The sequence below is a fragment of the Lactuca saligna genome, chromosome 6, assembly GCF_052625555.1.
Source record: "Lactuca saligna cultivar CGN05327 chromosome 6, ASM5262555v1, whole genome shotgun sequence".
In the NCBI taxonomy this organism is placed as follows: domain Eukaryota; kingdom Viridiplantae; phylum Streptophyta; class Magnoliopsida; order Asterales; family Asteraceae; genus Lactuca; species Lactuca saligna.
This window is the reverse complement of record NC_136422.1, coordinates 130,995,763-131,008,297: the sequence shown is the minus strand read 5'-3', so window position 1 is coordinate 131,008,297 and position 12,535 is coordinate 130,995,763.

Here is a 12,535-nt window from a genome sequence, read left to right as displayed (position 1 = left end):
AGAGAGAGAGAGAGAGAGAGAGAGAGAGAGAGAGAGAGAGAGAGAGAGAGAGAGAGAGTGTGTGTGTGTGTGTGTGTGTATGTGTGTGTGGTGGGTTTATTGTTTTTGTTTTTCATTTTATTATAAGAATAAGAAAATAAATAAAAGAAATTAAAATATAATTATTAAGGGGTATATTAGTCATTTTCAATGTGATGTGGACCAAAAACACAAGAAAATCCAACCATATGGATCAAAACCACACAAGGTATCTAAAATTAAACCCGTGATGCACTAATATTTCGTTTTGAACCAAAAACACATAAATTTGCCAACAAGACAATTTTTGCAATTTTGTCTTTAAAATATAATAACAAAAAGACCTTAAACCGTACACTTTTTGTAATGGAGCATCATATGGACACCTAATAAAGTCTTGAATGTTTTGCTTTTTGTTTAAGAACATCAAGACAGTATCACTTTTTATACATATACAACTACATAAATAACTATATTCGTCAAAGCTCAAGAAAATTGTATATTATTTTAGTTCCCTTGGTGGCCAAATGCTAGTTTGCCACAACCTTCTCAGTTCTCACTACACTTTGTGGGGACAATAAAGTAAAATAGCCTTTTTAGAGTTATCAAAGAAAGTTTTTTTTATTAAGAAAATGGGAACTAAAATATCATCAACATTAAACTGTATACAATTTATTATATCTGTAAAGGGCTAATTTAAAAAATATATCATTCAATCAAATGATAGCTTAGACAGATAACCATATTATTAAGTTCAACACAAAATGATAAAAACAATTTGTCGCAAAAATGGTCTTATGATTTTTTCGATGGCAAAACAACCTAAATAACAAATACGACACTTATTTCACAAAACGTATATAATGTGTTTTTTTAGATAAATATAACTTTAAAGCAAATGGACCAACCTTATAAAACGGATTATCAAGAGGAACATGCTTTTCTTTCGGCAAATGAACATAATAAAAAACATCGGTTTAGGGAGTCGTACTAATAGGGAAAAACTACCGTATATAATTGATTCCATCGGCCGACTATTGGTGGTGAGTTGGGGTGGTAACTTGTCAACGATCGTTGCACAACGGCTGCTCGGCGATGGCAGACAACAACATTCGATAAATTTTTTGAAACTTTTTTTTCGTCGAGTCTTTTTTTATTTAGTTAAGGGTAATCAATTACTTTTTTAAAAAAGATTTTTTTTTGATGACTCAATAAATAATTCCTTTTAGGATATGAAGCAACACAATTGTTTTCATTTTATTGTCGACACAAATTGTGTGTGATGCATTGTTCATGATATTTTAACTTAGAAATGAAATCTTATTCTAATCATTTTTAATAAATGAATGTTTTTTGTCAAATGTTATTTTCTCTTTTATTTTGATACTTGTCTTTTAGTGAGAATTTTAGAAATTTTATTTTTCACTTTTCATTTTTTAGGGATTTTTATTTTCTTAAAATAAAATTCCATAAAATTATAATGGGTTCTATAATAAAATAAAATCATCATATTAATTTGGTAATAAATTCTTATAAATACTTCAAAGGATTTAGTTTCTTTTGTAAATTTTCAGAAGATTAGATTATATATGGATCTCACACCTAGTAAAAGAATAAATTTAATCTTCTATTGACAAGTATCATACAATTAAGACTCCTCATTAATATTATATATCACATATCATGCCACTTATCAATCTATTAATTATCCATTTCAAATTTCAAATTTTAAATTTCCACTCTAATTACATTAAATTAATAATTGATTCCTCATTTTAAATTTAAAAATTAATTTTCTTATTTTAATTATATTAAATCAATAACATTAGATTGAAAAATAAAATAAAATTAATATAAATTATAAGGTGATATAACTTCACATATTTATTTAAATCATTGATTATAATTCTCTTTATATAACTAAAACAAAAATTCATAAGTAATAATTTTTTTAAATAACTCATTAACAAATTTGATTTTTTAATATAAAATTTTAATTAATTTTATAATCGTGGATGTCACAGGTTATAAACTAGTTAAAATATAAATAGGAATTTTAACTTAAAAGAGTTTATTTTAATAAATAAAATAAGAAATTTAACGGTAAAAAGGAAATGTATTTTTACAAAGACTTTGTATTTATTCAATTTGTGTTTGTACACACTATAATTTTTAAAGCAACACACAAAATATAAACACCCTAAATTTGTATCTTATCACCTAATATTTGAACAATATGTAGGTATATTTCTGGCATAGTCAGACCTAGTCATATGTCATTCAAGGTAAATTTCTCTACGTCGGTTAGGTTTTAGGGAGTGTTGTCGCGTTCCCTCGTAAAACCGTAGTGACACGTAGGCGCCACTTTACTCATTACCACAAAAGTGTGGTCTCATACCACACCTAAGGAGTGGTGCCACACTCCTTTAAATTATTTTTATTTTTAAGTAAATAAATTTTTTAGTTTTAATTAAAATTAAAAACCATTACATAATTTAAAAAAATCCTAAGAAATTAGAAAACAAAAAACTAGAAAGCAAAAACACACACACACACATCAAATAATTAAAAACTTGGAAAAGAACTACAAATTAACCACGATTAGCGTAACGTTTTTTCACGTTTTCCTTCATTTGCAAAACGACTTGAAGCGCATCCCCGATCAAATTCGTGTGTCCATCGATAGCACTTTTAGGTCACTATCCCTTTGTTTCCGACTCTCTCTTTTGAAGCAAGTTGCAAAAAATTATCCATTCTATCTTTTATGTCTTGCACATTCTCACCCATTTCTTTCAATTCATCCGATTCTGACGCTTTGCCCTTGCCTTTGTTTTTCGTTTTGTCTTTTCCCATTGGTCGGGGGCGGTGACACTTGAATGGGCTCATCTTCGTTGAGGTCGAAACCAACACGAGCATCCGATGAAGTGTGTTCGGATTCGGAAGTTCCTGACCATTTTGATCCGTTATCGATGCGCTCATCGCTTGTTTTCAGTTTTTGCCATTTTTTGTTGCTTTTGAGTAGATTCCAAACTTCAAAAAACTTGAAAGTCTTCTTTTGCTCTTTTTGATAAATGCTAAAAGCTTTCTCCAAACCCACTTCGTCACGTTCGCCACTTTTCCATTATCGTTTCATGTTGTTATATAAATCGTTAAACAACATCACGTCTTTGTTCATCTTTCCCCATTTTGAGTACACCTGATGTTTAGTACGATATGGTTCTATGTTCATTCCTTTGTGGAATTGAGCTCTAACGTTCATCCAAAAACGATAATGTTTTTTGGCTCCCTCCCGTCTTCGTGTCCTCTGAAACGTCAATCCATGATTGTGCTAATACTAACTCTTCTTGTGGTTGTGATTGTGTTTGTGTTTGTGGTTGCACCCTGTGAAGCTCATGAACTTCCGGATATCATCCCTAAGCATGGAATTATATCTCGTCCTGTGCACCTCCTCCACAGTGGCATACTGTGGGATCAACAACGCTCGCTCTTGAAACTTGGTGGTGATCTCTACCACAATCTCAGTGGTCTGCTGAAGGTCATGATTGTGTTTTTTGCCACACCGACTGCTCCCACCTGACTCGAAACCTCACCCCACCAATCCCAAGCCCTGTCTCTCAACATACAAGAAGCAAATCCCACCTTTGCAGCATCTGGGGAAGAACTCGTGTGCTGTTGGTTCTCGATATCTGCCACACAGCGTCGGCCAACAATGCGGTCCCTGGCCCCGAAAAACTCTGGCGCCCCACATGCCTTGAACTCCAGAAAAAGGAAGCCCGGGCCCCAACCTGACCCGCAACAATCTTGGCCCTAAATGACCTAAGTCTTTCCTCCATGATCTCCATCATGCCCTCTTTTCCCATCCCAATAATGACTGGGGTAGCGTCAAGGATGCCCATGGTAACCTCGGCTATAATAAGCTCGTGCAGCCTCTCATCAATGGCATTGACAGTGTCGCCTGATACTGCCCCGGATCCAGATCCCGCTCCTGATACCCCTGCCCCAAATCATGTCACCACCATGCTAAACTGCAATGTCATAAATCATGACAACCAGGATTTCCATATAAGGGATCTCCCCACGCCGGTCCTCCTCGAAGTCGTCAGATCTAACACTGGTTCAGGTATAGGTCATGTGCTTTCAATAGTAAGGGCCGAATACTACCTTCCACACTTACATGTACCTTTCCCCAATGCTCTACCTGATAACTCCAATTCGTCCTAACACTAAACCACATCCACAAACTATCACATACATCAATCTAAGGTTGTCCTAAGATTTGTCCTACTCATATCGATCAAACCAATCATAATAGGTTGCCTTTATACATGTAAATTGTACGTAGAAAAGGATCAAATAGACTTTCAAATAAAAGATTCTACCCTAGGACCACAACCAAACAAGGAACAGGAAATAAGGACAAATCAATCATTCTGAGGCTATAAGCTCCTAAGCGTATACAAGTTTAAAAGCGTACACATAGAAATTCCATATGATCAACAAAGCTCAAGTATCATTATAACATGGCTAACACATTGGGGAAACCACTTACTTGGCTCGGCTGATCATGCGCGTTGCACTCTCATCTTTTCCTTTCTTTAAAAGCTTTTCATTTTATTTTTGAAAACAATGTTACCATTTCCTTAGTTTGAGTCCTGACACACCTGAAAGTGTGCCCGAATCCCTTAAACCAAGACTCTGATACCAACTTGTAACGACCTAAATTTTCAAAGAAAATTTTCATTTTTGAATAAGCAAACACATTTCCATGATTTAAGAAATCCAATAGTAATTGTTTTCAAAACACATATCAAATACAATTTTCATTCCAAATATCAGAGTGCCAATAAAAAAAATGCTTGGGAGAGAGTGCACGCCGTGCCATCACGCCTTGCCTTTGCCCTTGGCATTTGAGGTACCTGAAACGAATCCACAATCTATAAGCTAAATGCTTAGTGATTTTCCTAGAGCATACCACACACAATACGCATATCACATATCCTATTAGCTATAAAAGCTAAATATAACACATAAGCCATGTATACATAAACCTGTAAGGATGCCCTGGGCTCCCCCCCCCCCCTAGGGTCTCACACCTTTGTGTCATGGGCTACCCCACATGGTCTTTACCTAGGAATGCCATGGAATACCCCACATGGTCTTACATCCAATGCCATGGGCTACCACACATGTTCTTTACCTAGGAATGCCATGGGCTACCCCACATGGTCTTACATCCAATGTCACAGGCTCCCCCCGGGGTCTTCCATGCAATAATAAACAATCACATAGCATATTAAATCACAGAAATAACTAGCACATATACCATAATCACATAATGGGCCAACCTTGGTGCCATAGACCCATGGGTATGGTGAGAAGACTCACCTCTCGAATACTGAACTGGTAAGCTGAAGTTAAATATATCCCACCCGATGCTCCTTCTTAACTGCCTATAAACATGAAGTGATTAACTTAAAACCATCCCATAAATACTCTCAGGTCACCCCTGGTCAAAGTCAAGGTCCATAGTCAAGGTCAACAGTCCATGTTGACTTCGAATCATTGAGTATAACAGCCACTTGTTGAGTTCCTTGTTTAACTCGTCAACTTGCCGAGTCACATGAGTGACTCATCAAGTTCGTTAATGTTCGCGACTTCAAACTCTCATGCACAGACTCCGACCATAAATTCTTTGGCCGTAAACTCCTTAGTCGCGAAATCCTTGGTTGACTCGTCGAGTCGATTAAAGGACTCGGCGAGTTCCTTTCGCCCTTCTCATTTTCGGCCTTTTCCAGTGAAATCTAGAGTCCTAAACTTCAGATGTAACCTTCACTAGTGTAGATATCATGTAAAGTTGCAAACTTTACGTGCATGCAAGGCCTCACATGGTCATAACACCAAAACTAGTCTTCATACAAGGTTTTAATGCATGGAAAAGGGTCATGTACTTGAAATAGGAGAGATCTAAGAATCTATAGTTCAAGGTAACGACTTTTTACCTTAAAATGGAGACCAATACAGTGTAGATGACGGATCCACTGCTTCCTTTCTTGTTCCTTCTTCTAAATCCATTCTTCAACACTCCAAGTTTGCTAAACCAATATCTTCCTCTCACTCAAGGGCTTTACAACCAAAAAGTTCTCTCTGGGATGATAAGGTGCTAGGGGAGGCCATAAGGGCAAATTATGACCCTTATATATGTTGTAATCCCCAAAATTAGGGTTTTCTCTTTACAACTCTAACTCACCGAGTCGGGCCTTCTGACTTGCCAAGTTGGTCCCGATCCGTGTCCAAGATTAAATGCCCCTACTCTACGAGTTGGACTCCCAAATCGTCGAGTCCATGCAACCCCCCCCCCCCCCCCAAAAAAAAAAAAAAAAAAACCAACTAAATCAATTAATACCTGGAACATGTGTTATAAATATGAGTTTCTTTGTGTTTCTTCAATCACATATTCTCCAAGATCAGTAGCTCCATCACCAGTACCTCTATCCTTATCGAAGATTTTACACATGTTATCGAATTGGGGGAATGGTTTATTGCAAAAACATCCAACACCTTTATGACTCTACAAGAATGTCATAAAATTAGTTAGTTACTATTCAATTACAATATGTTTTAATGATGCTAAAAATACTAAAAACATAATCATTATAGTACTTTTATGTACTCATCCTAAACTTCAGCATCAGCGGTCACACAACATTTATCGGTATCCTTGTCGAATCTACTAGAGTTCTAGGTCGGTGACATGATACTACTGAAGGTCTGACCCTGGAAGGGTGCGATTCACTTTAGGAAGAGGGTAAAGTTAGGTCCTCGATATATTGGACCATTCCATGTGATCGTCAAGGTAGGCCGGGTGGCCTACCAGTTGGATTTATCGAGTGAGCTAAGCCAGATCCATAGCACTTTCCATGTTTTTCATGTCAGATTAGGTTTCTAAGCACATAACTATAATTGGAGTGTACTTGATTTGATAGTGACATGGTCCTTTTGGGTTGGCTTCACCCTAGCAACTTTACATGCTGACTTTTGGAGAGAGAGGTTGAATTTATTATTTGGAATAATAATAAATTTATTAATGTACTATGAAAATAATATATTAATTAGAAATCATGTTATTTAATTAGTATTTAATTAGAAATTAATTTGGAATTAATTTTAGGATTAAATGAGCTGATTAAAGGAACATGGGCTGTTTTGTAAATCACTAATAGCTGTAAAATTGGGCTACTGGACTCCTTACATTGGAGTGGACGAAATTATAAGAAACCCAATGAAATTTTCGTCTAAGGCTCCCTAATAAGGGTTCATGGGCTGCTTAAGCCTTAAGCAGGAAATTAGGGTTTCCTATATAACACTCTAGCATCCCACATCTATAAAAAGACCCAAATACCTATGATTTTTGGCCAATGATTTGTTGATACAAACCCTAGCTAAATTTCCAAGAGCATCCCTCCTCTCTCCTCTCATCCTCTTTCTAGTGGTGTTTGTAAGTCATTAGAGGTGCAACATTTGAGGCACTAAGCTTTCAAGAGTCAAGGATCTTCAAGGTGTTTTTGTTATTGCTACATAACAAGTAAGGTAAGCATCAAAATCCTTTTATTATGTAATATTCAAATTATATATATGCTAGATCTAGGGTTTGTTTTGGTATTCAATTTACATGTTAAATTAGTGAAAAGCTTAGATTCAAAGCAATTAGGGTTGCATGATCACATAGGTTGTAGTTATGCTCAAAACCGGTCAGTGGTAGTAGAGCCTAGGATGTTTTTCAGTTGAATTTGAAGTATATGCGAATTGTCCAAAGGAGGACGGAAAAGATTCGTTAATCTGTTCATGAAACTCGGTGAGTTCCTCATGGGACTCGATGAGTTGGTCTGACTTGACGAGTTTGCTTGCTGACACGACTAAGTTGACTCGTCAGATCCTTGATTTTACTATTTTCATATCTTGATTTGATTAGGATAATTGCTTTAATTCGTTTTTATTGCTTAAAATTGAATATTCTGAAAGGTAAAGGTGTATCCCTATAAAGATAATTGATTTGGTTAATTTTAAGATAAAGATAAAATTAATTTATTAATTTAATTATTTGAAATTTGATCTAGTATTTTGAAAAGTTTAAAAAATACACCCTTTCTTTTCGGAATTTAAAATTTAATTAAAAGTTTAATTTTGAAATCTTAAATTCTAGAACCCTAGTATTTTAAAAGGTTTAAGGTACTGTTGGGATTTGAGCACTCTAACAACCTTAAGTGCTTTGGATATATGTTTTCTCTAATTATACATGCAATTTGATTTTTCAAAGCATTAACCTAACTAGCAGAGAAAATGTAATGCCCGTAGATCCGGGCTAGTCAATTTAGAGATAATAGGGATCGAATACGACTTTTCGACAAAAGAATATTTAGAATAAATAATCTTAACCAAGTTGTATAATACGTCTTAAGGGTTTCGTACATATAAAGAACGCTGAAATCCAAGTTATAACGAAGAAGTTATGATCCGTCGAAGTTTTACGGCAAAACCTGCACGACACCGGGAGATGTAAATAGTGAATTTACGATGGAGGACTTTTTATCGTAGAAATATAAACAAAAGTTTTATTATACTTTAAACCAAAAACATACAAAAAAGAACGCCCAAATCTGACTTCATATGAGGAAGTTATGAATTTTCTAAGATTTGGCTTAGCAGTGCACAGCCCGAAACTCGAATTTTAGATCGAGCGGTTTTTGGCTTACGCGACCTAAATTAGAATTGAACATCTTATTAATACGAACTCAACGGTAAAAAGATAGACGAAAACAGAGTTCGTATGTAGAAGTTATCAATTTTACGCGAACATTTAACAATATAATCTTCTTTTACTGTTAAATTTAAGATCGGTCGAGACCGAGCTGACGGAGTCAAAATAAAAGTTTTAGATCTTATTTTTACCTACGTGTGGATATAAATAACGTCAAAAACGAAGCTCGTATGTGAAAGTTACGAATTTTAAAAGTCGGAAGTGTGCTGTGCGAAAATGATTGATGTGATACAATCTTGACCATTGCTTTCTCTCCAAATCTTGCCACCAGATGGTGACATGTGACACCAAGTTCAGTCATATTTCACCCTATAAATAGAACCTCTCCCACCCTTATTTTTTCATACATTTCCCATTCTTTCTTCTCTTTACTCTCTAGCCCCGAAACCCCCGAAAAGCCTAGGGAACCTCCCTAGCACGAGGCGGAAGCCCCAGAGTGCTCAACAACTCTGAAAAGAAGAGTTTTTCGGCTTAGGAACACTGCTCCAAGCAAAGCCCGGTTTCTATAAAACCCTTTGTAAGTGAACTATGTCTACGCTATTTTTAATATAGCTTTTATTTAATTATAGTAACGCTATTAGGAACTTATAATAAGTACTTGGGCTATTATTATGAGTTTTATAAGTATTTTTTAACGCTTATATAATAGTAATAATAGCTAGACTATTAATTAGTCTCGGCGAATAATAGACTAAACTCTAGTGGAAATAATACTAGGTTTCGTCGAAAGAAATTATTTTTAAGAAGCAAAGCGTTGTTTGAGTTCGGAATCACCACATTTTCAAGTGAGTGCATGGTCCCTTTCATCTTACACATAGATATGAAGTATTTTATATAAACTACGTCTTATGTGTGCATATTATCTGTATACTTGCTATCTATGCTGGATGAACGATTTTATACAAGTTTTATATGATTTAAACTGCATATGTATTTATATCTATGTAATATGTTGGGTAAAACATGAGTAGATGAAATATGAGTTGGATGATGAGTTGAGAGGTGATATAGACCCTGTGGTAAGGGTAAGAGGTGGATGATGTGAGAAGCCTTGTTCCCAAATGCTGGCCCCGTCATCTAGCAGAGTATGGATGACAACCACAGACTATTCTAGACAGTCCAGTAGAACACTAGCAGACTCGCAACCTGTCGGTGTTGTGAACGATGTGTTCACCAGTGTACTCTAAAAACCCATTGACATGTATTGCGAGTGGACTATCGAAAACGATACTATCAATAAACGAGATAACCCTATCAGATGTACTTGAAGGACAATACTGGCAGCTACGCCTCACATAGAATGTCACAATTCTGGCAATTGTACCTAAGTGATAGAACTAGCAGCTGTGCTTGATAGCTGTGTCATTGATAATATTGGACTTCGTACCTATTCCTTATGATAATCCTTAGGAATGAATGAATGAGAAATAGCTAATTCTTAGGGTAGATCCTTAAGAGTAAAGAAGATAATGGGGATGGGTATTTGGGTTAACTACTTGATGATTAAACATAATAATTATATTATTATGGGTTGAAAACCCTATGTACTCACCAAGTTTTCCAACCCGACCCACTCAGTGTATTTATATCACAGGTGTTGATAGGAAGCCACATTACATTGAGAGATTAAAAAGATATAAATAACTAGTGATAATGAATGTAAGTTCTGTTTATGCTTATGTTTCTGTATTGATGATGAAATCCAAATGTTTTAAAATGAATAAAAATATTTTGCTTTGGAAATGTCCCGATAACGTATTTATCATGTTTCACTGGGAACAAATTCCGCACATTTTTATTAAAAAGAGGTACTTTGATTTTTATAAAGCGTAAACAAAATCGGTCTTTTTAAGTCGTGAAAATGGGGATGTCACAGTTGGTATCAGAGCATTAGTTTAAGCGAACTAGGAATATAGATTTATTTATAGACTTAACCTTAGAATGCTAAGCAATGATTGTGAAGAGTGTGTATTAGGTAATACACCTGAATAGACACAAGCACTAGCTTATTTATGGAAAATGTCTAACATGCTTTATGTGTAAAATGATTTATGATGCTTTATGATGCTAAATGTATAATCGGATCTATGGTCTGTTGCCGACCGGATCTGGAAACTTTATGTGTTCAGATTTCTAAACATTTAATTACGGTATTAGAACTGTCATGTAACTTTTCGGAGTAATAGGGAGATTTACACATCGATTGTAAATAAAATATTTCCTATCTTAATTCCCGTCACTACACACCAAACGTCCGACTTGGTGTATAGATCGACATGGTGAGCACTCGAAGCGGAATTGGAAGTGGAAACCCACAGCCCAAACCACAAGTGATTGAGCATGCATCAGAAGCAGCAGCTACACCTGGGCCAATCACGATGGCAGGGGTACAGGCAATGGTGCGGATAATGCTGGATCAACAGATGGAAGAAACAAGGCGTTTACTTCAACAAAGTAAAAACGAACTTAGTGTGCCAGTATGCCAGGCACCTACTCTTGAGGCAGCCATCTGGGTTGAGGTTGGCAAGAAGAGGAAATTTGAGGGAACTTCAAGGTCCAATAAGAACAACATGTTCTCACAGTTTGGAGGAGGAAGAAGTAAAGCAAAATGGTGTTACAAGTATGGAAGGAAACACAACGGGGGATTCCATAAGGAAGTGATCTGCTTCAAATACGAGAATACTGGTCACTATGCCGCCAAGTGCTCAACCAAGGAGGAAGTTTGCCTTAAGTGTAGTGGAAAGGGACACTTCAAGAGAGATTGTCCGATAAGGGCTACAACGCCAAATGTATTGCTGAAGCACTATGAGGGATGTGATGAAGAAGTGACTTATTACAGGTGTGAAGGAACCGGTTACTATTCTAAGGACTGTACACATAGGGATAAAGTATGATATAGATGCAGAGACAAGGGGCAGATGTCTAGGGACTGCCTGAAAAAAAATGAAGCAACGAGACCGAATTTTCCACCAAAGCCGAAGGAAAGAGCATTCCAGAGAATCCTTGGCGAAGCTACTGACAATGCAAGGTTTTAGGAGTAAAGGCTTGATATCCAAAGAGCGAGTTATGAAGTATCCATAGTATCGTAGGGGTAGCCTATTAGAGGCATAGTCTAGGGTGAACTTGAACACCTATGTAATCGTTTCAAGAAATAATATAAAACCTTCGTCTTGTTATCTGATGTGTTGAATGATTGTGTGATTTTCTTACATGGTGACTTGGATAAAATGCGAGACAATACTTGGGACGAGTATGAGTAGGTGTGAAAAGGTATTAGAGGCCTATACTACCGGAAGTACAGGACTCACGCTTGGATCAGGGAAAGTCACAAGGATACCAAGAAGCTAGTAATTGATACTGTTTTATTCAAATATGTCGTTACCATCGTTTCGTTAATGACTAAGAGGATGATTGTTATTCCGACCCTAGTGGTCATATCGAATTGAGTTCTACTATGATAAGTATGTTACGTGGTTCAGAGAACCAAGTTTGATGTAGCATCTGACTTAAGCCGGAGATTGAAATAAAAGATAATCAAAGCGATCGGTAAAGGTATCGCGATAGTTGCTTGTAGCTAGAAATGCTACCTTTTAAGATGTGATTAGAACATGAAGAAATGTATAGTCTGTTCTAGAAGACTCTAAGAGACCTGAGTCTAAGCATGGGAACATACGATGATAAGTCATTAGAATATGACACATC